At 38.4% G+C, this 23,055-nt stretch overlaps 1 protein-coding gene and 1 long non-coding RNA gene across 2 annotated transcripts in view; both read right to left on the bottom strand.

The window, feature by feature from the left end:
- The window catches only part of LOC127643385 (uncharacterized), a 60,097-nt gene that overhangs the window by 11,804 nt on the left and 25,238 nt on the right, over positions 1-23,055 (bottom strand). The gene's annotated exons all lie outside the window — the stretch shown is intronic.
- Positions 12,956-15,376, bottom strand: LOC127643615 (uncharacterized). Its single transcript, XR_007970544.1, has 4 exons — positions 15,147-15,376; positions 14,503-14,570; positions 14,321-14,364; positions 12,956-13,070 (listed from the first exon to the last, which is right to left on the bottom strand). It is a non-coding gene; the product is annotated as an uncharacterized LOC127643615 (long non-coding RNA).

The raw sequence follows: 23,055 nt of genomic DNA, 5'->3' as shown, positions 1-23,055 counted from the left end.
CGAGAGAGATCCAGACCGCCGTGCGTCTGCTGCTGCCCGCTGAACTGCACAAACACGCCGTGTCTGAGGCACAAAGCACCAAATACACCAGCTCCAAGTCCAATAACATCTGTGTCCTCCATTAACACAAACACTCTTAAGAGTCACACATGTTCTCGTTTGAAGAGTTTGGATCTTTACAGAAAGTGAAATGACGGTCATCTGTATTGCACACTATTATTTATTAGTGATTAATGCAATCCGAGGTGTTGTGTTGAAGATTGTGTCATTTAGCAATGGTCAGTTATAATGTTCACATCTGCTGGTGTTCAGATATTCATGATTTAGTGGCTCCACCTTGTGTGCTTATGAAGAATAAATCACCCAACAGTGTCATTTAACTGCTTTATACCTTTTGTTCTGTCAATGTAGACATAAAAGGTTTGTTATTTATTCAATTGTGTATTTATGTTGTGAAATAAGAATGTGTTACTGGGTTTATTTAATGTGTTCATGTCTTTCAGATCCGCACATGTTTGCCCAACAAAGTGATCTTCAGTAAACTCACTGAACTTGGAAACTGGTGATTCTCTTCAAATTTGCAATAAACATTTTTTTATTGATGTGATAACACAAGCTAAAGGAAACAATCACTTAGTCTGGAAGCACATTAATACTATTTCTCGGCAAAAATCGTCTCAAAAATGTTATGAAATTAAAATAAACAATGTTTTAACGCAAGAAGAATCAAAGGTAGCTAGTGCTTTTAATAGTTTTTTCAAAGATTCGGTTAATGATTTGGTTGTTGTTTTTGGTAACAGAACAAGGGAAATTAAACATGTAGATTCAACTAAACCAGTGTTTCACTTAAGTGAGGTCTCGGAGCAAGAAGTCCTTAAAATTTTACAAGGACTTAAAATTTCAAAGTCACAGGATGGTTATGGTTTAGATTCGTGTATGGTTAGAAGGAATGCTGCCACCCTATGTCGACCTACTACTCAGCTAATCAATCGATCCATCAGAGAAGCGGTCTTCCCCGACTGTCTAAAAAAGGCAGTGGTTACACCTTTGCATAAGGGAGGAGATAAAGCTGAGCTGGCCAACTATAGACCAGTGAGTATCCTACCTGTAATATCTAAGGTTGTCGAGAAAGTAGTGGCCATGCAACTGATGGATCATTTGAATTATGGAGAGCACCCCCTGAATCCTCTTCAGTTCGGTTTTAGAAAACACCATTCAACTGAAACGGCACTTTGTTATTTTGTTGAACAACTCAAAGCCAGGGCGGCACGGTGGTGCAGCGGTTAGCACTGTCGCCTCACAGCAAGAAGGTCGTGGGTTCAAACCCTGGTTGCCCCGGCCTTTCTGTGTGGAGTTTGCATGTTCTCCCCGTGTCTGCGTGGGTTCTCTCCGGGTACTCCGGCTTCCTCCCACCATCCAAAAGACATGCAGGCTAGGTTAATTGGTGTCTCCAAAAAAATTGCCCTAGGTGTGGATGTGGAGGTGAGTGTGAGTGTATGTCTGTCTATGTGTGGCCCTGCGATGGACTGGCGACCTGTCCAGGGTGTCCCCCGCCTTTCGCCCAATGTTAGCTGGGATAGGCTCCAGCCCCCCGCGACCCTGTACACAGGATAAGCGGTTGACGATGGATGGATGGAACTCAAAGCCATGTTGGATAAAGGGGGGGTGGTGGGTGCCATATTTTTAGATCTGAAAAGAGCATTCGACACGGTAAACCATAACATCCTGTTATCTAAATTGTCTGCTCACAATATTTCTGACGAGACATTACGATGGTTTAAATCTTATTTCGAGAATAGGATGCACTGCACTAGAATTAAGAGCACTATGTCTTTGTTTTTAGACTGCTCAGTTGGGGTGCCACAAGGCTCCATTTTGGGCCCTCTCTTATTCAGTGTTTATATAAATGATCTTCCAGCTATTTGTCCTGAAGTTCACGTACAAATGTACGCCGATGACGCCGTGATATATGTCCATGCAAAACTAAGACAGAAAGCAGCAGCTGTGCTCCAGGGAGCGATGGAAAAAATTTCAGATTGGATGGTACAATCATGCTTGACACTAAATTTTAGCAAAACTGTCAGCACGTTTTTTACAATAAGGAATACTTCTCACTCTGCGCCGGAAATTATTGTAAAAGGAACAAGAATTCACGAAGCAGAGTCTGTCAAGTATTTAGGCGTATTGTTCGACAGGACACTGTCATTTAAAAAGCATGTTTCAAAACTGATAAAAACTGTAAAATTTAATTTATCGCAGTTCAGATATATTCGCCCGCAAATGAGCACAGATGCAGCGAAGCTTTATATGCATGCGATGATATTATCACATTTTACATATTGCATCACTAATTGGTCTTTATCAACAAACTCTGCGTTACAGCCGCTTCAAAGCTTGTACAAACAGGCACTCAAAATTTTAGATAAAAAAACGGTTTCATACCATTACTGTAACATTGTGAAGAAATACAGATTACTAACGTTTGAAAATTTTGTTTTGTTTTCAAATGTTAATTTAGTATATAAAATTTTTCTTGATTTGGCACCACAGCCCCTGAGTATGTTTGTGAAATCGTGTGAAGAGGTAGGACTTAGAACAACGCGAGCCTCCCACAGAGGAGACTGTTATGTCAACTTTAGGTCCTCTGCTTTTGGACAGAATTGCTTTTCTGTGAAAGCTGCAGGGATGTGGAACTCGTTGCCTTTAACTATGCGAGAGAGTAGCACCTTGCAACAGTTTAAACTTAACCTGAAGAAATGGTTGAAAGACGGTCAGATTTGTGATCATTAGCACAAAACTGGTTAATTGGGGTTTGGCTAAAAATATAAGAAGGTAAATTCAAAAGGGAACTGTAAATAGTTGTAAATACTACTGGCAGTGAAATTGCATGTTTTGTGAGATGATCCTTTTGCAGGTGTTTTATTTGTATTTTGTATTGTGAAAGGATTCATCATTGGGAACAACACATTCTCACACCCCAACTCGTCACATATGGACGCTTGGCCAGGACCCCTTGGCGTCACTTTTTGACGCACTGGGTATACCTTTGGCGTCATTTTTCAACGTGCAGGGTAGTCTGATAGACTTCTATATATCTCTGAACCGGAGCCTGTAGCGTTGAAATTTGACGTCTTGGGTAAGCTCACCGCAATGGTCTGCTGCGAATGGCTCGAGAGTCGAGACTGCAATAAATAAAAATAAAAAGGAATAGGCTACAATACATGATCTATGCCAGGGCTAGTATAATGGTGGCCCCAGATCATCTTTATCTGGCCCTCCAACTGTTTTTTATGTTTAAAAACCCTCACAATCTGATATCAAAGTGCCCTCTCAGCAAAGGTTTAGCGCGTTCATAGGCAACCGCATTCATCGGTGAGTTTAACAACGCTCATTGTGGTGTACAACCCCATTCATCGGTGAGTTTAACAACGCTCAACTGCAGGTAAAGCGGCATTCAGAGGTGAGTTTAACCAAAACAACGCTAAACTGCATGTAGAACGGCATTCAACGGTGAGTTTAACAACGCTCCACGGCGTGTGCAAGTAAGCAGTTTACGCGTTTTCTTGTCAAAGGTAGCGTTACTGGCATACATGATGTACACTGCTTTAACTAGAGCATGCTGGATAACGTATTTTTATCGGAGTTTTGTTTATGTTAATAAATATATATATAATGTTTATATAATATATATAATGTATTATATTTTTTATTTAAATGTTTTAATTTTTAAATCCTCTAAATTAATAACGCTGACATCACTGTAGGCCTATGGGGCGATCCCAAGGTCCATTGCGATTTTCCACTCGGTAAGTAGAAGAGTTAATTAATAGAGATGGATACTATTCTTAAATGTACACATCAAAAAATCTTGAATCAGGACAAGAAGTTGTGTTTAGAACTTTTAGATGTGTAAGGTGGCAATAAGGTGGCAATTTCTTATGACAGTAAATGATAGAAGACAATATAAAAATATAGCTTGCTGCACCAAATGTGCAGGCTAGCAAAGTTAGCTAATTGAATTCAAGTTTTTGTCAAATTTTGTCGCATATAATCATGTAAGGTATAGCTGAGATTTTAAGGTTTTCAGTATTACATTAGCACACAACTATTATCCAACATTATAAATGTTCAGATGAAGATCGGTGTTGCCAGATTGGTTTGTTTTACAGCCTAATTGTTTAAAATCCACGCAAAATTATATAATAAACACCCAAATAAATCTATAATTAACAATACAAAGTAATTCATAACTACTACATTTTGGCTCATCACAATTTTTCAATATGAAATAAAACAATTAATATGTATAATTAATGTAATAAGTAATGATATCAGAACTTATTGACTGATTCATATATGAATTTCTAGTCTAATTTGTTTCTAAAATGTCATTAACAATATTAACTTCTCGTTTATTGAACTGTATAAAATGAATAACACATAAAATATAGCCCATTCTGGCAACACAGATGAAGAGAATACTGGTGTAAAATGTTCAATTCTGTTTTTTCTTTAGGACCCTCAAATTTGGCAGCTTCAAAAAATATTTTTATTCTTACCCCCCACCACATACACACACACACACATACATACACACGCAAACAAAGGCACTTTTAAGAGCCACGTCCGTCTTGTTAATCTGTACTCATCAGTCTCTCTGTAGCTCTCTCTCTCTCTCTCTCTCTCTCTCTCTCGCTCTCTGTTTACATTTATATTTGTTTTATCTGTCCATCTCTTCGTTGTGAGTCTTTCTGTCTGTTTGTGTTTCTGCCCATCACAATGTCCAAGAGTGATTCAGAAATCCAAGAACATCTCATGATCTTGGATAACTTGGTTGATGACCAAGAACTGAAGGATGAGCTCCAAAGTCTTGATGACCTTCTTGGTGAGCTGCAAGAAGAGGAGGCAGCAGCACCAGTGAAGACACCTGAGCCGAGGGTGGTATGGAGAAAAAGAGACATTACTGGAAATATTGTTTATGCGAGGCCAAGATCAAGCAGGAATCGTTCAAATAAGGGTCAGTATTGTTTTTCATTCAAGATATATTGTAGATCTACATTGTTTAACCACTTATGAGAGTATATGTTACAATACATGTATAGCTTGATATGGCAGGGAAACAATCAAACCAGAACCAATCATTTGATTTTTTACATAAAAAGTAGATTTATGAAAGATATCACTAGTCTTGGATTAAGTGAAAGACACATTAAGGCTAATATTACATATTTGTGTAAAGCATAAAAAATAGTTTAATTGTGGGCTGTATTGACATTGTCAGGAAATCTTGTCAAAATGGTTATAATGTCAAATGAGCTAGCCTGGTTACCATCATACTAAATCTCTTTCAAGTTATTGGTTTTGGCAAGGCTGTGTTTGAAACAGTTTGTTCTTCAGAGTGTTGTCAATGGCCAGCCAACCAACTGCTTCTATATAAGCATTCCTATTTGCTGTCATCATCTATATGACACCTTATATGCAGATAACCAATAGTAATTGGACTTCCCCATTAGGGTTTGGGAAATAAGTGTACTAATATTTCTCTCTAGCTCTATGTTAAACAGTGAGCTTGCACCATTTTAGGCTGGCAACCAGGCATTGGGACAAGTTATAAATGTTGATTTGTGTTGTTTTTATCCTCTACAGCTGATCACATTCAGAAGACTGATCCTCCCTTCATTGCTCCTGACACTAACTGTGAGGTGGCCTTTACTCCAGAGACTGTTGGTGTGTACTTCATTGTGTCACCATTAGCCCTTGTATATATATATATATATATATATGACAGTGGGTTAGAATGTAAATAAATGTTTCTTCTTTAAACTTTTGTAGAATACTTATCCTTTCACAGCCAAATGGAGTACACTTTAATATTGTAAAAAAAGAAATATATATATACATAGAAGGAAATTATTGTTTTTGAATATTCCATACCATTTACAGAGTGTTTTCTACAAGATCTCCAACACTCACTAAGCGAATTCTCAGGTGATGAAGCATCACCTCTTGAAACCCCAAGAGATCCTCTTCTGGCTTCCTCAAACTGGAGCAAACGACAAAGTCTCTTTTCAGAGAGGTGGAGGGCAGAGAGACCCCGCCTGGTAAACACGGCTGCGGCACAAGAACATGTGGCAACACACATCTGCCAACAGTGTGGGAGTAATCCAGCGGCTGTCCGGTGTTGTGACTGTAGACCACGTCCCTTCTTCTGTGCTGAATGTGATGTCAGCATGCACACCAGACATGTTCTTCACAACAGAGATGCCATGACTACTGGATTCTTCCAACCATTGCCTCCAACAACTTTCGTGGTGGATAAGGCTCTTTCCCATTGTGGTAAGTTCTGGTTTGTTTGTACAACATATATATCATTTTCAGAATAGTTAAGCTCATAAGCTTTATTTAAATTATGCCTTTTTATCCCTTATTGTTTTATCTTGAATGTATGTGGATACTCTGTGTCAGTCAGCTTTTTGAGCATATCTTGAGTACTTTTTCAGCAATGTGCTTCATTGCCATTGATCTATTACAATCTTATATTTCTCAGTCAATACAAATTGATCATAATTCAAGTGTACTATATGATCTTTTTCAGTCCGGCTTGTGCCTGTGGAGATGCCTGACAAAATCTGTGGTTGTTCACCAGAGTCATTGAGGGTTAGTCCAGGAAAGACTGTTGCTGTGGTCACAATGAATGGTAAGAAAGAATGTGAAGAACTTTATTTTGTCCTGTTTGAGAAGCATCTTAAAAATAAATATATATCCATACGCGACTCCCTACAAGTTTGACATAGATATAAAACTTTTAAAGTAATGTATAAATTGTACAAAGAACACAAATTCTGGTTTACATTACAGTGGATGTGTTTTGATATTTCCAGGACGACATGATCTAAGCATGCCCGAAGTTAATTTGTGAGGCATGCCAAGCCACTTGGACTTCTGGAGTCGCTGACCTAAACAGAAGTGACTACTGGCCTGCAACCCTTCAATTTGCCACAGTTTATGCCACAGATGTCTTTTTTCATTTGAAGAAATTAAGATGGCGGCACCAGGACTGTCCTGCCAAGCATTTTTAAGAATGCTGAATCAGCTGAACTGTCCGCTTTGGTCGTGTGAGTATTTAATTTATCTATCCTGCAGTGTTGTTGATATTTTTGAGTTGTGGTTTGATAAGCTGTTTGATGCTAATGTATTTGTTGTACATTATTAGCTGTTGGTTTCCTTATTTTTAATAGACTGGCAAGATCTCAGCAGACAGTTTTCTGAAAAGTTTTTTTGAGTGGGAGGCTGTGCGATTTGAGTTGGACAATATATGCAAGGAAGAACCCTTCAACTGTCCTGCGTGCACCCCTGAAATGCTTGCAGTTTCAGTTGATGGAAACCGCAAGCATTACCGTTTCAAGAATGCTGCTAGGTACTCCAAACTGTGTATCACAGTGTTTGTATTAATAGGAAAACATAACTCTTTAATGTGTGAACCAAAAAATCTCAGATTATAAGTTATCATAAATTGTTGTCCATCACCAATTGTTGTTTTTCTGTTTTTTAAGATCTGAGGAACAGGCCATCTTTGAAGGCGTCTTCATAGCCAAGGACGAAGACGTGAAAAGATTTGTGGACCACATTCACAACACAACCAAACATGTAAAATTTTGTAAAACCTCTTTCCGAAGAGTTTGTTTAGGAGAGTCTTATTTTCATCCACCATTTTCCATATTGTAGGTCAGTGGAAGAGGTGTTTGTGGAGGGGAGTGGTCAGCAGCCAGAGAGACCTCACAAAGATCTGCCAGCAAGGTAGACGAGGAGGGATTGGAGCTTGCGGTGTGTCGGCACGGAGTCCTGCTCTGTGCCTTAAATATGTATAGGGGGGAAATTTTTGCCTATCCCCTGTACTTGCAAGAAAAGCTGGCCAGTAGGCAAATCACTTTTTTTTTGTATGGATGTGACCTGCAAATATTGGCCCTACCTCCAAAGAGTTGCAAAAAGCTGTCCAGAGCTCCAGCACCTTCTCAACATGAAGCCATTCCTTTCGGTATTTCATGCCAAAGCCCATGATTTTAAATGCGAGGTAAGGAAATGTTGCTATGTGATAGAATCGCATTATCTAAACTGAACATCTGCAAACATCTGTTTTTTTTTTTGGTTTATTGTTTTTTTAATTCTTAACCAGGTGAAATGGAGTGGGGCATATCAAGATGGGGCTGGTTTAACACTGGGGGAGGAGGTGGAACAGTGCAATGCCTTCCTCTCTAGGATTGCAGTGACCACAAAACATATGTCAAAAGCAGGTAAGGTGACATACTGCACTAGGTACATCCTTACATAATAAGTTGGATGAATATGATAACGTCATATTTTCTGTGTTCGCAGGACGCACAGACATGCTGACTCTCATGGCCATGCGCTGGAATCAGCAAAAGTTTAACAATTTGTCTATCTCACTGACTCGCCGATATCAAAAGGTAATGACATCAGTAGAATTAATTTTAGATGTTCAGTATTGCATGTTAGCAGTGTATGAAGCTGTGCATTGAACATTTGGTTCTTGTTTCTTACTACTGTTTGTTATTGTAGACCACAAAAGCTCTGCAAAGCCAGTTACTAAACCTAGAGACCATGAAAGCCCAATTGACAGTGACAGCGAGCCGATTGGAAGACTGGGTGAATGATGTAAAGGATTGGGCTGATGGTAAGGAAATGATTACTTGTAATACATTTAGTCACAAATAATTGTAATTGTTACTGGTATTGTAAAGTGCAAACCACACCTATTTCTTGTCAGCTGCAACAACAGCAACAACAACTACAAATGATGCTGATGCCCTGGCCAGCAGAATTGAGGTGCTGGTAGCCAGTATCAAGAGACGTTCCCAGCGTCTCTATAAAGATTCCGATGGCAACAAAGGTCGTGCCAGAATCCGCCGCAAGATCAGGGAGGAGAAGGGAATCCTGACATCTGTTGTGGAGAAATACAACAGAATGGTTCCAATCACAGAAACTCTTTGCCTGGAAACCATTCTGTCTGGTGAGACAGCTTGGCCATGGCAGCTCCCACACAGTGGTATGTACACTAGTCTGTTGACTGCTTCTGACAGATCTGATACATAATGACACATAACCCACAATGCTTCAAATGTCATTCTGCAACCCCATACTATTTTAGAGGTTCTTTGAAGGTTGATGTTTAATACTAATGATTTATTTATTTATCATAAATGCATTCCAGACTCTGTCGATCTAAGGACAAAGAGAAGAGCTTTTGACATCATCATGTCAGTAAGGAGGCTTGAGGAGGAGCAGAAGATTGTTGTTGCAGAGATGGACCACCATTGGAAATCTCTCTCAACTCGTTCCGATACCCTCAGAGAGCTGTCCTGCTTGTTTTCAAGTGAGACAATGAAAATTATATATTTGTAATAAATTACATAAACATAGGGTTGCACCGACAAAAGATTGCTATTAGGGGGCAGCCCTAATAAATATACACACAGCAATGATGACTGTTTATAAAGTTTCTAAGGCTGGTCTTATATTCTTGTGTTCCTCTTTTAAGATTCGCAATGTGGCCTAAGTGAAGAGGGTTTGAAAGGTCTGCACAGCATCATCCTCAGAAAGCGGCATCAAATCAGAGAAATGAAAGTGCGAGCAAGAGACTGTTACCTCCAAGTTTTGTCTGGAGCAGAGAACATCAGCTTCTTGTACAATGCATCATCTGATGAGTACGACAGTGACTATGACATTTCTGATGATGGACTGTAATCTACAAGACTGTAACACCTGTCATACTTCTGGACAATTACCTATGAATATAACTATGAATATAAAGCATGTAATAAAATCTGCTTTTTATCACCATATAAATAAAACCAAAGTGTAACCTCTTCTTTCACATACATAGAAATGTGTACATGCATGCCTCTACAACCAGTCAGTGGTGGAAAGTAATTGCATTAATTAAAGTACTGTACTGTGTGGTACAGTAACTTTCATTAGTTGAACTGTAGGGTGCTGTATAACAATTGAAACCTGTTTAGAGACATGGAAGAAGCAGATTATGAGGAAGAAAACCATAATGATGAGGAGGAATAATCATTATCATGATCACTACAGATCATTCGTTAGACACTACATAAAAAAATTAAGAACAGAATCCAAAACACGCAGTTACCAAAAAGAAATGTATCGCAACTAAGTAAAAAATGTGTTCAATTACGTTATAGTAATGGCAAGGTGAATAAATTGTATACTGTAAGCACTGCAAGTATAGTATTGTACTGAATATAGGGTAACGCTTCCTTTTACAGTACAGTACTTACGTGTACTTACAGTGTACTTAGCTAGAAAGTACTGGCTAATATAAGGTAAGTACATAGGCTAGAGGTAGTTAGTACCTAGTTATTACCCAGTGATTGTATTTACTATAATTAGTATATAGTATGTACATGGGTAACAGGACTGTAAAATGCATATTGTTACCGAATATTGTATAGTATTGAATGTCTTCAGCACTTGCATACTGTGAAAATACAGTGAAACAACTGCAAAAGACAAAAAGGTTACATTAAAAAAAGCCTAAATCAAAAGCTTGTTACTGTACACTCAGAAGAGTTGTTCAGCTGCAAAATCAAGGTCAGTGAGAGAGTGATTCTGCTTCAGCATCATGTCTGTCTTCATGTTGGTCCGGCCGGAGGACCTTGTCCACATCACAGACAATGTCATCTCAGCCAAAAGGAAAATCGCTAAAGCAGATCCAGCCTTTACAACATTCTCCACACCTTGCTCTTTCTCATCCTCCTCCTCTTTGTTCACCACCTATTTCACATACTCTCCCTCTTATATTGTTACCATCCATTGTTGGTATCAACATTCAGTGCAACATTTTAAGTCAATTTTGGCACTCTGAACTGACTTGTATTATGTACAGTTGGTTTGATCTCATCAATTAGAAATAAGTGAACAATTTTGAGTTGTTGTGTGTAAACGATGACAATTGTGTTGTAGTTGTGTTTAACTTTTGCCTGCCTGTGTTTAGTGTTTTGAAACATAAATACATCACAGTGCGAAGTGTGTTTTAGTGAGTGAGAATGTGTTTAGAGTTTTGCAAAAAGATTGCATGAGATTTGCAACACAGTGTTTTAACTACCAGAACTTGTTTAATGTTTTACAGAAAGAGTGATTTATTCTACAAATTAGATTAGGCTATTGAGAATTTGGGGGGTTTAGTGTTTTAGCAATTCTGAAAAGTCTATTGTAAAACATTTGTAAAATATTACTGTATTTTTGTATTCCGAGTTCAGAGTCTTGCAATATGATCAAAACCAAACACAAGCATGATGTAAATATAGAAAAGGTGGGAAAGAAAAATAATGTGCAGATATAAATGTGACTCAATACAGTTTGTTGTCCATGATGAAGAGAGTACATCTGTGTAGGTTTTACTGCCCTTCCTCCCTCAGGGGTCCCGTAGCACCCCTGGAAGAGCAAAAAAAAATGCACATTCTGCAAAGTCTGCAAATGCAAAGTCTGATAAGCATATTGAAGTGAAAATTGGTAGGACAATTATTTTTGTTATGTTTAATACATAATGTTGAACAGAGATGTCTGGCATACATGGAAAGGTGTTATAAAAGCATTTTAAAAAGTGCTCACAGTAAAATACCAAATTTCAGTCTGATTCTCAAATATGTCAAAGAGATTTGTATAATGAACATATTTAGATGTCCCTTTGTTCATTAAAGATTGTATTTATTTAATTCCATTACAAAACGTTTTTAAACTACATTACCCATAAGCCTCTATCATTGTGTCGATGGGACGGGCGCTGTAAATTGTAGTTCATTGAAGTGTGTAGGGGTTAGGGTTAGGATCTCGCTAAACGTGTAATATCTTTCAATATAGCAATACCTCATTGTTAACTGATAGTATTACTGACGTCATAACGACAGCAAAACATAGTTTGCGATATGGAGCGCTTTTTATTCTGACCTAAACGTTAGTCCAACTGGCGCCATGGAAACGTCAAAGCTACGTCACACTTGTCCATTTGGTATTTACAGGCTCTTCCGACTTTTGATGTACGCAAATCCAGGATATTTATTTATTTTGTTGTTATTTTTCATTGAAAGAAATACAACGCTTAATTTCCATGATCATCTATGTATAATGTATTATTGTATAATGTAATAATAATATATATGTGGGATCTTACAAAAATACAAACTCTTGATAGTTATTCTAGCATTGCAGTATTTGTTTTGAACAGATGTAAATAAATCTCTTAATCAAATTCAAAAGGAACTAACAAAAACCCCTTCAATGGAAACTATATATAATCTAATCAGTAAATTGATGCCATCATGTTCACCTTGAATGCCCACTACCGTGTAGTTCACCTTAGTTTTCCATGTGATGTGCCAAAATATATGAAGACTTTTCTTTAACCCCCCCCTTCCCTTTGAAGAACACATTGCCCCCAAAATAAAATATATATATATATATTTACATGTTTAATTTTACATTATTTTGCTGTGAACAAATGCAAGGCAAATATAAATAGGTAATTACAATTATAACAATTATGATTATAAATGTTAAAGGAATTAATATCTAATATTGTAATTGAACATTTCAAACAGGACTACAACATTTAAGTGACATTTTAATATATTAAGGGGTATTCTGTTTTTTTTATTCATGGCATGGCATACCAAACAAATAGTTCAAGTAGACTTACCTATACTAAAACAAAAAATTAAAAAAAAATAATGCCTTTGGGAATGCCATTATGTCAAACAGCACTAATTTTCTCCCTTATGATCTGTGCAGTTCATGAAAAAGGTTGTTTTTTTAAACACCATTAAGAAAATAAACACAAAAAGAGACTGGGTACTGTGCAAAAAACTTTAATGAATAAAAGCAAGAAAATTAAAAAAACGAAAAGAAGAAAAAAACTGCTTGAGTCCAGGTGACTAGGCTATCATGCTCAAAGCTGGTTGGGCTGTGGGGAATTAGGCATAACATGTGGGAATTCACTGGCAGGCTCCCATGTATCATCCCAAGTTTTGCCACTGTAAAATATCATAAGTGCAAAAAAATTCATTACAACACAGAGAAAACAAATCTAAATCACTGTTGGGTTCAATCAAAATGTATTTATGTTTGTTAAAGTAGCATTAACCCTGGTTAAGCCCAGTGGTGGAATGTAACTGCATACATTTACTCAATTTACTTAATAACAAATTTTAGGTACTTGGACTTAATTGTTACACAATGTTCCATACAGTTTCTGTATATTGAAAGCCATGTATCTCAAAATGTACTGATTTCAATACGTTTCTGATAAACTGAGGGATTAAGTTGTCATTAGTGGGATGAGGAAAATCACATTTCCAGCACATGTACATCAGGATTATCCATCTTAGAAATACTAAATTATGACACATAAGTGTTTCAGATGCTGAAAGATGAATTTATGTGTGCATGATGCTACTTTTGTAATGCATTACCGAGTGGATGTCCTGCAGACTCAATAAATAAGCTAGTTCAGAGCTAGAGCTAGCCACTAGAGTACTTACTAAAAACAGAAAACATGATAATAATAATAATAATAATTTGTTACATGTATATAGCACTTACATGATCACATCAGGACCATTTTATTGTCCATACATTGGCTGTCTGTCAGCTAATTTTAGAACTATATTAATTACTCAGAAAGTACTGAATGGTTCAGCTCCTCATTACCTACAATCCATTGTGTTAATCACACAATTCCAGGATCTAAAAAACAGAATATTCTAAATAAAAACAAGGAGGTAGATCATTCTCCCATTTGTCTTTAAAATTATGGAATAGTCTTCCGAGCATTCCAAATTCAGACACAGTCTCTCAGTCCAGACTAAAGACAATTCAGATATTTGTCTTTAGTCTGGACCGAGAGAGTGTGTCTGAATTTGGAATGCTTGGAAGACTATTCCATAATTTTTCATCATCGGAATGCATGTCCTAAAGGTTACTACCTGCCTAGGACCTACCTGCCGGATCTAGCACTTCTAAATGCCTCCACCTCATCGCTATTTGCTTCTGAGTACTGATAATCGACCTCACTCCAGTTTTTCTAAAGGCTACCTCAGAGGGTGATTTACTGACGGGAACAACTACAGGACCAGGGAGTTTTCTCTGGTCACAGAAAACACTGACATGAACTTCCACGCTGCTTGCAAGACACCAGTTGAACTTTGCCTACATCATATTAATCATGGAATAAACTAATTTGCATTGCAACATGGAATTGAATAATTAATGAAACATGACTTACCACACAGTGCATGGCAACCAGTGGACTTTCAATTCAGCTTTCCCCTACACACAAACACGAATAATAATTATTGTAACTGTTTAAGCAATCACTGAATAGGGCATAACATATTGTTTTATTATCTTTGAAAGGTCCGAATCAGTCATTTAGAAAAGTAAGCAGCCTAACAGAACACATTTTACCTCATTTATCCGTTCCCCAGTTATTTGATCAAACTGGAAAACCTTCTGCCTACTACATTTTCAGCAACCTGAAATGATGAAAAGACAAGGAAAGTTTATTAAGCCATGATGCCATGATTTGTAGCTGAATCAGTCCAAATTTATAATTTCACATGCGAGGTGATATGCAGTCCTTTCCATTCAGGTCAAAGTAAATTTGTCCCTGTTTTTGTCAATCAAACAAAATGTACAGGATTGGTTTTCCCAAAGTCCTCTTAAAGGTTCATGTACACCAACTCCGAAATTCACGACCGAAATTTTCGCACATTACAAAATAAATACAACAAATAAATGTTTAGTCAATCACGTTTACACACTGCCTACGAAACTTTCATCTGTTATAGAGTTTTTGGATCAGTAGCAAGAATTTTGAATGGTGTTTTGACAATTCAGAGCCACCGAATGACAAATACGTAAAAACACATACCAAAATTTCGGAATCAGTGTGCAAGGGACCTTAAGTCAGGCCACAGCTAAATAACTAAATAATGCAAACTGGCTACCAATAACTCGGTTAGCCGAATTAATCCAATTTACATGAAGTCAACTATGACTGGAGCAAAATTATTTACAGTGTGGAGTAAGATGTACCATGCAAAAGTTACCTTTTCTTCTGTTCTTCACACGTGGCCCTTCCTGACTCAAAGACGTGGAGATGGAAGAGGCAGACAGAGATGGAGGAGAGACACAGGGAGAATAGTGTGAAGAGGTAGAGGTGTTTGTCCGTTTAATTTGTCGCAAAGACTCAGAGCATGGCAGTGAAAGTGGGGAAGAAAGTGAAGGAAGAATAGTTGTACAAGTAGAAGAGGAAGTAGGAGAGAGAGATGTTGGAGAGAGTGGGGAAGACAGAGGAACAAGGTTAAGAACAAATATAGTCTCAGACTCCTTGGTTTGAATCGCCGCCGCTTGACTCTCCGCCACCATTTGACCCTCCGCCGCCGCTTGACTCTCCGCCGCCGCTTGACCCTCCGCCGCCGCTTGACCCTCCGCCGCCGCTTGACCCTCCGGTTGCTGTGCTGAGGAGGTTGCTATAATACAAGTTTACTTTAATTTCAAATCTGTACATATTAACAAAGAAATATACATGTATCTTAAATATTCATATTTTCTAAACCAAAACATTACTTACATTTTGTCAAGATAAATTCATAGGCCCTCCGCATCTTATCCAAAAGAGTTTTAGTGACAGGAGTGGGGTGTAGATGGGTAATTATATCTGCAACACATTTATTTGAAGCCCTTTTGTTTGGCTTGCCAATAAATAAAATTGGCTTGTACCCCACAGCTTCAAGTTTACTCACCTGAAATGAACAAAAGCAGTTATCACACATTAGTTAAACCCACTGAATTATTAGAAACTTCAGTACTATATAAAGCAATTTTATTTTAAGGACATTTAATGGAGTTGGAGTACAATGCAAGAAACATTACTCTTGAACTGTATACAATCAATGGCCAGTTTCAGATAAGGCCAGAGGTACTCTGCAGTTTCTGCCATTGCAATCATGACTTACTTAATACTTCACAGAGAACACAACTTATAGTTACTCTTTAGCACAATTTATAGGTAAAGATGGATTATTCCATGTATGAAATAAGACTATGTTAGTAAAGGCCAGATCACATTGGTATATGTCTGATATTCAGTATGTGAAAAACACAGGCTTTCAGCTTCACTTCAGGTTACACTAACTTATGAAATATTAACACTTTTACTTACTGCAATACGGGCAGAATCAATTATACGCCCAGCATTTCTGCTTTTAAGGACAGATTCCCCCCACTGGCTATCCAGTGACACCGCTTTTTCTTTAATTTTCTTTTTGGTGGACAGGCTTGCAAAACAAACATTACAAGTTTTCCTGTTTGCCTGATTGGGAGTCTGGCAAGAAGGGCAGGGCCTGAATTTGGGCCTTGTCATTACTAGACAACAAATATAAAAACAATCAACACAGAGAGAGAGAGAGAGAGAGAGAGAGACAGAGAGAGAGAGAGAGAGACAGTGAGAGAGACAGATAGAGAGAGACTGACAATTACACTACAGCACAGACAGGTATAAACAAGACAGACGTGGCTCTTAAAAGTGACTTTATTGTGATGTTTCTGTGTGTGTATGTGTCGTGGGGGATTAGAATAAAGAGCAGGAAAAATTGAAGGACCTGATGAGAGAGAAAAAAGCAAATCAGAATTGAACACCTTATATTTTACACCATATTTTACACCTTCATGTTGCCAGATTGGATAGTTTTCCAGCCATTTGGTTGGTTTTGGGTCGCACTATGTGTGATAAAAAGGACACAAAAATTAATTTGTATTATTATAGATTTATTTGGGTGTTTATTATATAATTTTGCGTGGATTTTAAACAATTAGGCTGTAAAACAAACCAATCTGACAACACCGATCTTCATCTGAACATTTATAATGTTGGATAATAGTTGTGTGCTAATGTAATACTGAAAACCTTAAAATCTCAGCTATACCTTACATGATTATATGCGACAAAATTTGACAAAAACTTGAATTCAATTAGCTAACTTTGCTAGCCTGCACATTTGGTGCAGCAAGCTATATTTTTATATTGTCTTCTATCATTTACTGTCATAAGAAATTGCCACCTTATTGCCACCTTACACATCTAAAAGTTCTAAACACAACTTCTTGTCCTGATTCAAGATTTTTGATGTGTACATTTAAGAATAGTATCCATCTCTATTAATTAACTCTTCTACTTACCGAGTGGAAAATCGCAATGGACCTTGGGATCGCCCCATAGGCCTACAGTGATGTCAGCGTTATTAATTTAGAGGATTTAAAAAATTAAAACATTTAAATAAAAAATATAATACATTATATATATTATATAAACATTATATATATATATATATTTATTAACATAAACAAAACTCCGATAAAAATACGTTATCCAGCATGCTCTAGTTAAAGCAGTGTACATCATGTATGCCAGTAACGTTACCTTTGACAAGAAAACGCGTAAACTGCTTACTTGCACACGCCGTGGAGCGTTGTTAAACTCACCGTTGAATGCCGTTCGACATGCAGTTTAGCGTTGTTTTGGTTAAACTCACCTCTGAATGCCGCTTTACCTGCAGTTGAGCGTTGTTAAACTCACCGATGAATGGGGTTGTACACCACAATGAGCGTTGTTAAACTCACCGATGAATGCGGTTGCCTATGAACGCGCTAAACCTTTGCTGAGAGGGCACTTTGATATCAGATTGTGAGGGTTTTTAAACATAAAAAACAGTTGGAGGGCCAGATAAAGATGATCTGGGGGCCACCATTATACTAGCCCTGGCATAGATCATGTATTGTAGCCTATTCCTTTTATTTTTATTTATTGCAGTCTCGACTCTCGAGCCATTCGCAGCAGACCATTGCGGTGAGCTTACCCAAGACGTCAAATTTCAACGCTACAGGCTCCGGTTCAGAGATATATAGAAGTCTATCAGACTACCCTGCACGTTGAAAAATGACGCCAAAGGTATACCCAGTGCGTCAAAAAGTGACGCCAAGGGGTCCTGGCCAAGCGTCCATATGTGACGAGTTGGGGTGTGAGAATGCTCATTGTCCACTGTATTAACCTGCTGTCACCTTGCCTCTGTCCAGGGACTACAGATGAAAATTAGCTTCTAGCTATTTCTGGTTTGTGCAACACATTTGTTGTGCAATGTCCCTGTTAAATAAACAAACAAATAAATAAATAAATAAATATCACACACAGTTCTGACCGACTGTCTGCAGCGCTTCAGATCCATCCATCCCAATTACTGCCCAAATCTAAACCCCCCTCAATCTCACAATGAGTAAATCAGATAAAAACACCGTTCTGTTCGAGCTTCATTGAATCCAGACCATTATTTGAAATATTCTTCCACATGTATGAACTCAAAAGTCCTCCACCGATGATCAATAATCATAAAACAATAAACTCATATAAATCAACTATTTTACACTCATGATCACTTCATTAAGAACACCAGTATACCCACTTATTCATGCAATATCCAATCATGTGGCAGCAGTGTAATGTATAAATCATGCAGATACAGGTCAGGAGCTTCAGTTAATGTTCACATCAACCATCAGAATGGAGAAAAATGTCGCTTATTCAATTATAAAATATCTAGTAATGTAGAAATCGCTTCCTAGATAGCGAAATTATTACAGAAGCTCCTTGATGGCTAATGTCAAAACATGAGTTCAGTGATGTTATTAAATGAGTCGGCTTTTTTATTTCATCACTTACTCCCCGATGCCTCCGTAGATATTTAGTTTATAGGGTCCTACCTAAGATTAATGGCGCAAATATTTAGTGTTGCGTAAATTGGGACTTAAGGTGCGTTCACACTGCCAGGGACTTTGTCGCTGCAGGTCGCCAGTGACTGGCGGTGAAGTCGCTTGTGGGCGTTCCCACTACTGGTTGCCTAGTAACGTTTATAAATGACATTCACGGATGTCATTCCATTGCTGTTGACAGCAAATCTCTTTTCTTGCCGCTAAAAACAAACATTTTGGAGGAAAAAGACTAAATATAAATGGAATCAGTACATAAAATGCTTTATATCAAAGATGAATGAGAAACAAGGCGTGCTGTTTGCCATAGTGGCTGTTTATCTGCGGCGAAAATGCAAATGCCGGTCTGTCTGGGTCCATAAAATCCCTGCGATCTCAGATACACCTTTCCACGCAGTATTTTTCTTAAAAATGTCCTTGTACGTGGGAAGAGACATATCATAGAGCACTGGAAAATTTCTAACAGCAAGAATTAGCCTTTCATCCATCTTTCCGTTACTGCAGGAGCTGAGAGAAAGAGAGAAGGATCACGTGAGCTCTCCCGTCTTCTCTCCTATTGGCTGTCGCTTCCGTTAGTCGCTCCAAAGTTGAACTTTTCTCAACTTTGTCGCGTCGCTGGACACGCCCACATCTAGCGCCAACGGTCGCGACAGCTCGTGTCGCCGGAAGTCGCTGTGCTCGCATTGAAAATTAATGGTATTGAGTCGCTGTCGCGCGCGATGTCGCTGGCAGTGTGTACGCACCTTTAGGGCCCATTTACGCCACAACTATGCGACGTTGTAACTTGTAGCTGCAACCGGCCCCAGGTGAACAAGCAAGCTAGCTTGTAAATGATGTAGCGTTTGGATAAAGTTATTCATGTTTAATATTGTCCAAAGGTTCGCAGGTCTGCAGGTCACACACACTTTTGTGCTATTCATGTTAAGGCAGTATTTTAGAGGAAACACTGTCATAATCTAACCAAAACTAGGACAATACTCATATTTACTGTAAAACCGTGGTCAATTTTCATAAGCGCTGATTTATAAACGATTCTCATTAAAATCAGGGGAAATGTTTGCGCATCTTGCGGTCAAGTTAAGGTTATATAAAGGTGTTGATTGGCTCTAGCTGACCAATTAAATCATTTAGTGGGTTTGATCCATGAAGACACGCAATCAGAGGACGCGTCGACTCCTTTATAAATTAGCATAGAGGAATAAAAATTGCAGTCAGATGAATCTCATTGTGCAAGAGAAACTTTGTGTATTTAGGAGAATTTGTGGTTTTAAAGGTAAAGGATGGTCACACCATATATTGATTTAGTTTTTTTATGTTTACTGCAGTTTGTATGAAGTCAATTGTTAATTAAAAGCTATGTATTACATTATTTTTGACAATGCCACCCTTGTGAGAAATATGAAATTGTACATGCTGTTCTGCTCCATGTGTGTGTGTGTGTGTGTGTGTGTGTGTGTGTTTCTGGCCTTACATGTGTGTTCAGTTGACCCCAGATGCAGGCTGCAGTGCACACGATAGTGAGTCCGTATATTTAGCAACTGCTGACCGTTTTCTTCTCTTCCTCTTTATGATGTTCCGCATTTATTTCTGTGAGGTGATTAGGTCATACTCGTGCTCTTGAGGTGAACAAGGTCAACCGTAAGTCCTGCGCATATTTTCCTGTATTACTCCATTTGACCCTGGTTGTCACTTTCCTATTGGCTGATTCTTTGTTCCTTTGTCTTATAAAGAATATAAATAATATGCTGTAATAAACATTGAGTAGATTGAATACAGACTGATTGTGTGTGTCTACTTCCTTCGCGAAGTCTCCAGAGACTCATGACTGCGCCTCACTGGGCACGAACATAGACGGGACTGGGGAATTGGAGATCGTGACTAGATCCAAAATATTCCTAACAACACTTTACAGCATTTTCCAGAAATGTCTAAAACTTTTAAACAGTTCTGTATATTAAACTTTTCATAAACAGTTTAAAGCAGTTCAGAAACTCAAAGCTGATACATTGACGCCATCTTCTGGACAATAAAGGCAATAACAATAGAAAACAATATAACCCCAGATTATATTAACCCAGGGTTAAAAGTGGTCCAACTATTTTAAGCAGAGGTGGGAGTAAGTCACTCATGTGCAAGTCGAGTCATATGAAATTCTGATGATTTACTGCAGTTTCCACATCAGTTTAAAGACAGTACATGTTTTGTAAAGCTGAGTTTTATTTTCAACATTAACAAACATTGCATTTCTCCTTGACCTATTAAGGCATCTAAAGTGCTTCTCATATGACCCTGTGTCATTGTTTTCCTGTGCAATGTTATAGTGCCCAAATAGTACTACATCAAATACAAACAGAATGGAGTAGAAAATAAAATAAAGTGTATAAAAACAAATACAAAATAAATGAACCTTTTTGACATTACATCAAACCATGAAAACATTCAAACAATTCAAGATTAATTGTTTTAGTTTGCCACTAAATTGAATTCTTCAAGCATGCCTGACTTTGACATGAACATCCCCTTTAACTTTGAGAGACTGGCTAGTGTGGAAATGTCCAAACCAAACGCACCTTATATCTATATTAACAAGACTGCTTAGTTTAGGTCATTCTCTTTTCAGTGACGTGCGGTGATGTCTTAAAGCTGGATCCTGGATTTCCTGTCAGGCAGACGTCAGGTGGTTAGAATGGGCAGCAACACCTCCTCATCACTGACCCTCAACACTGGAGCCCCGCAGGGCTGTGTTCTCAGCCCACTCCTGTATTCCCTGTACACACATGACTGTGTGGCAACACATAGCTCCAATGCCATCATTAAGTTTGCTGACGATACGACGGTGGTAGGTCTGATCACTGACAATGATGAAAGAGCCTACAGAGAGGAGGTGCACACTCTGACACGCTGGTGTCAGGAGCACAACCTCTCCCTCAACGTCAGTAAAACCAAGGAGCTTGTTGTGGACTTCAGGAAGAAAGACGGAGAACACAGCCCCATCACCATCAATGGAGCACCGGTGGAGAGAGTCAGCAGTTTCAAGTTCCTCGGTGTCCACATTACTGAGGAACTCACATGGTCCATCCACACTGAGGCCGTTGTGAAGAAGGCTCACCAGCGCCTCTTCTTCCTGAGACGGCTGAGGAAGTTTGGAATGAACCACCACATCCTCACACGGTTCTACACCAGCACTGTAGAGAGCATCCTGACTGGCTGCATCACCGCCTGGTACGGCAATAGCACCACGCACAACTGCAAAGCCCTGCAAAGGGTGGTGCGAACTGCCAGGAACATCATCAGAGGTGAGCTTCCTCCCTCCAGGACATATACACCAGGCGGTGTGTGAAAAAGCTCGGAGGATCATCAGAGACTCCAGTCACCCAAGTCATGGGCTGTTCTCACTGCTACCATCAGGCAGGCGGTATCGCAGCATCAGGACCCGCACCAGCCGACTACATGATAGCTTTTTCCCCCAAGCAATCAGACTGTTGAACTCTTGATCTATCAGGATCAATAATTAGCACTGCACTTTACTCAGCTATAATCTCACACTGGACTGTCAACATATTCTCCTCAATATACTACTTATATATATATATACACATATATATTTCATATACTCCCACTTATTGTATTGTATTGTATATTCTGTTCTATATTCTGCATTGTATATAATTATTGTGTTGTGTAAGTATGTGTACATCTGATTTGTAAATTGTTTTGTGTAAGTATGTGTACATTTGATATGTAAATTGTTTTGTGTAAGTATGTTGTTTATTGTAATTCGTATATGTCTCGTCACTGTCATGACTGCTATGTTGCTCGGAACTGCACACAAGAATTTCACCTACTGTTGCACTTGTGTACATGGTAGTGTGACAATAAAGTGATTTGATTTTGATTTGATTTGAAGAGGCTAGGCACTGAGTTATGAAAGCCAGATTACCTGATTTATTGTTTAAGCTAATAATACGTAATAACAGTGAACGTTACGCACAAGTGCGGCATATCAAGAAATGTACAAATCAGGATGTATATCGTGTACTCTCTCTTTCACACGCACACACACACACACACACACACACACACAAGCGCGTAAACAGTGAACGTTACGCATTTATCAGATCCTTCAAAACCTCTCGGTTGTCCTTTACCTTTTCATTGTGGTAGGTTATATTCAGCTTCCTTTGCTCGTCAAGTGCA

This window comes from Xyrauchen texanus, chromosome 1, assembly GCF_025860055.1.
Source record: "Xyrauchen texanus isolate HMW12.3.18 chromosome 1, RBS_HiC_50CHRs, whole genome shotgun sequence".
NCBI lineage: Eukaryota > Metazoa > Chordata > Actinopteri > Cypriniformes > Catostomidae > Xyrauchen > Xyrauchen texanus.
Note: the sequence above shows the minus strand (reverse complement) of the source record. Positions and strands in the feature narration are given on the sequence as shown.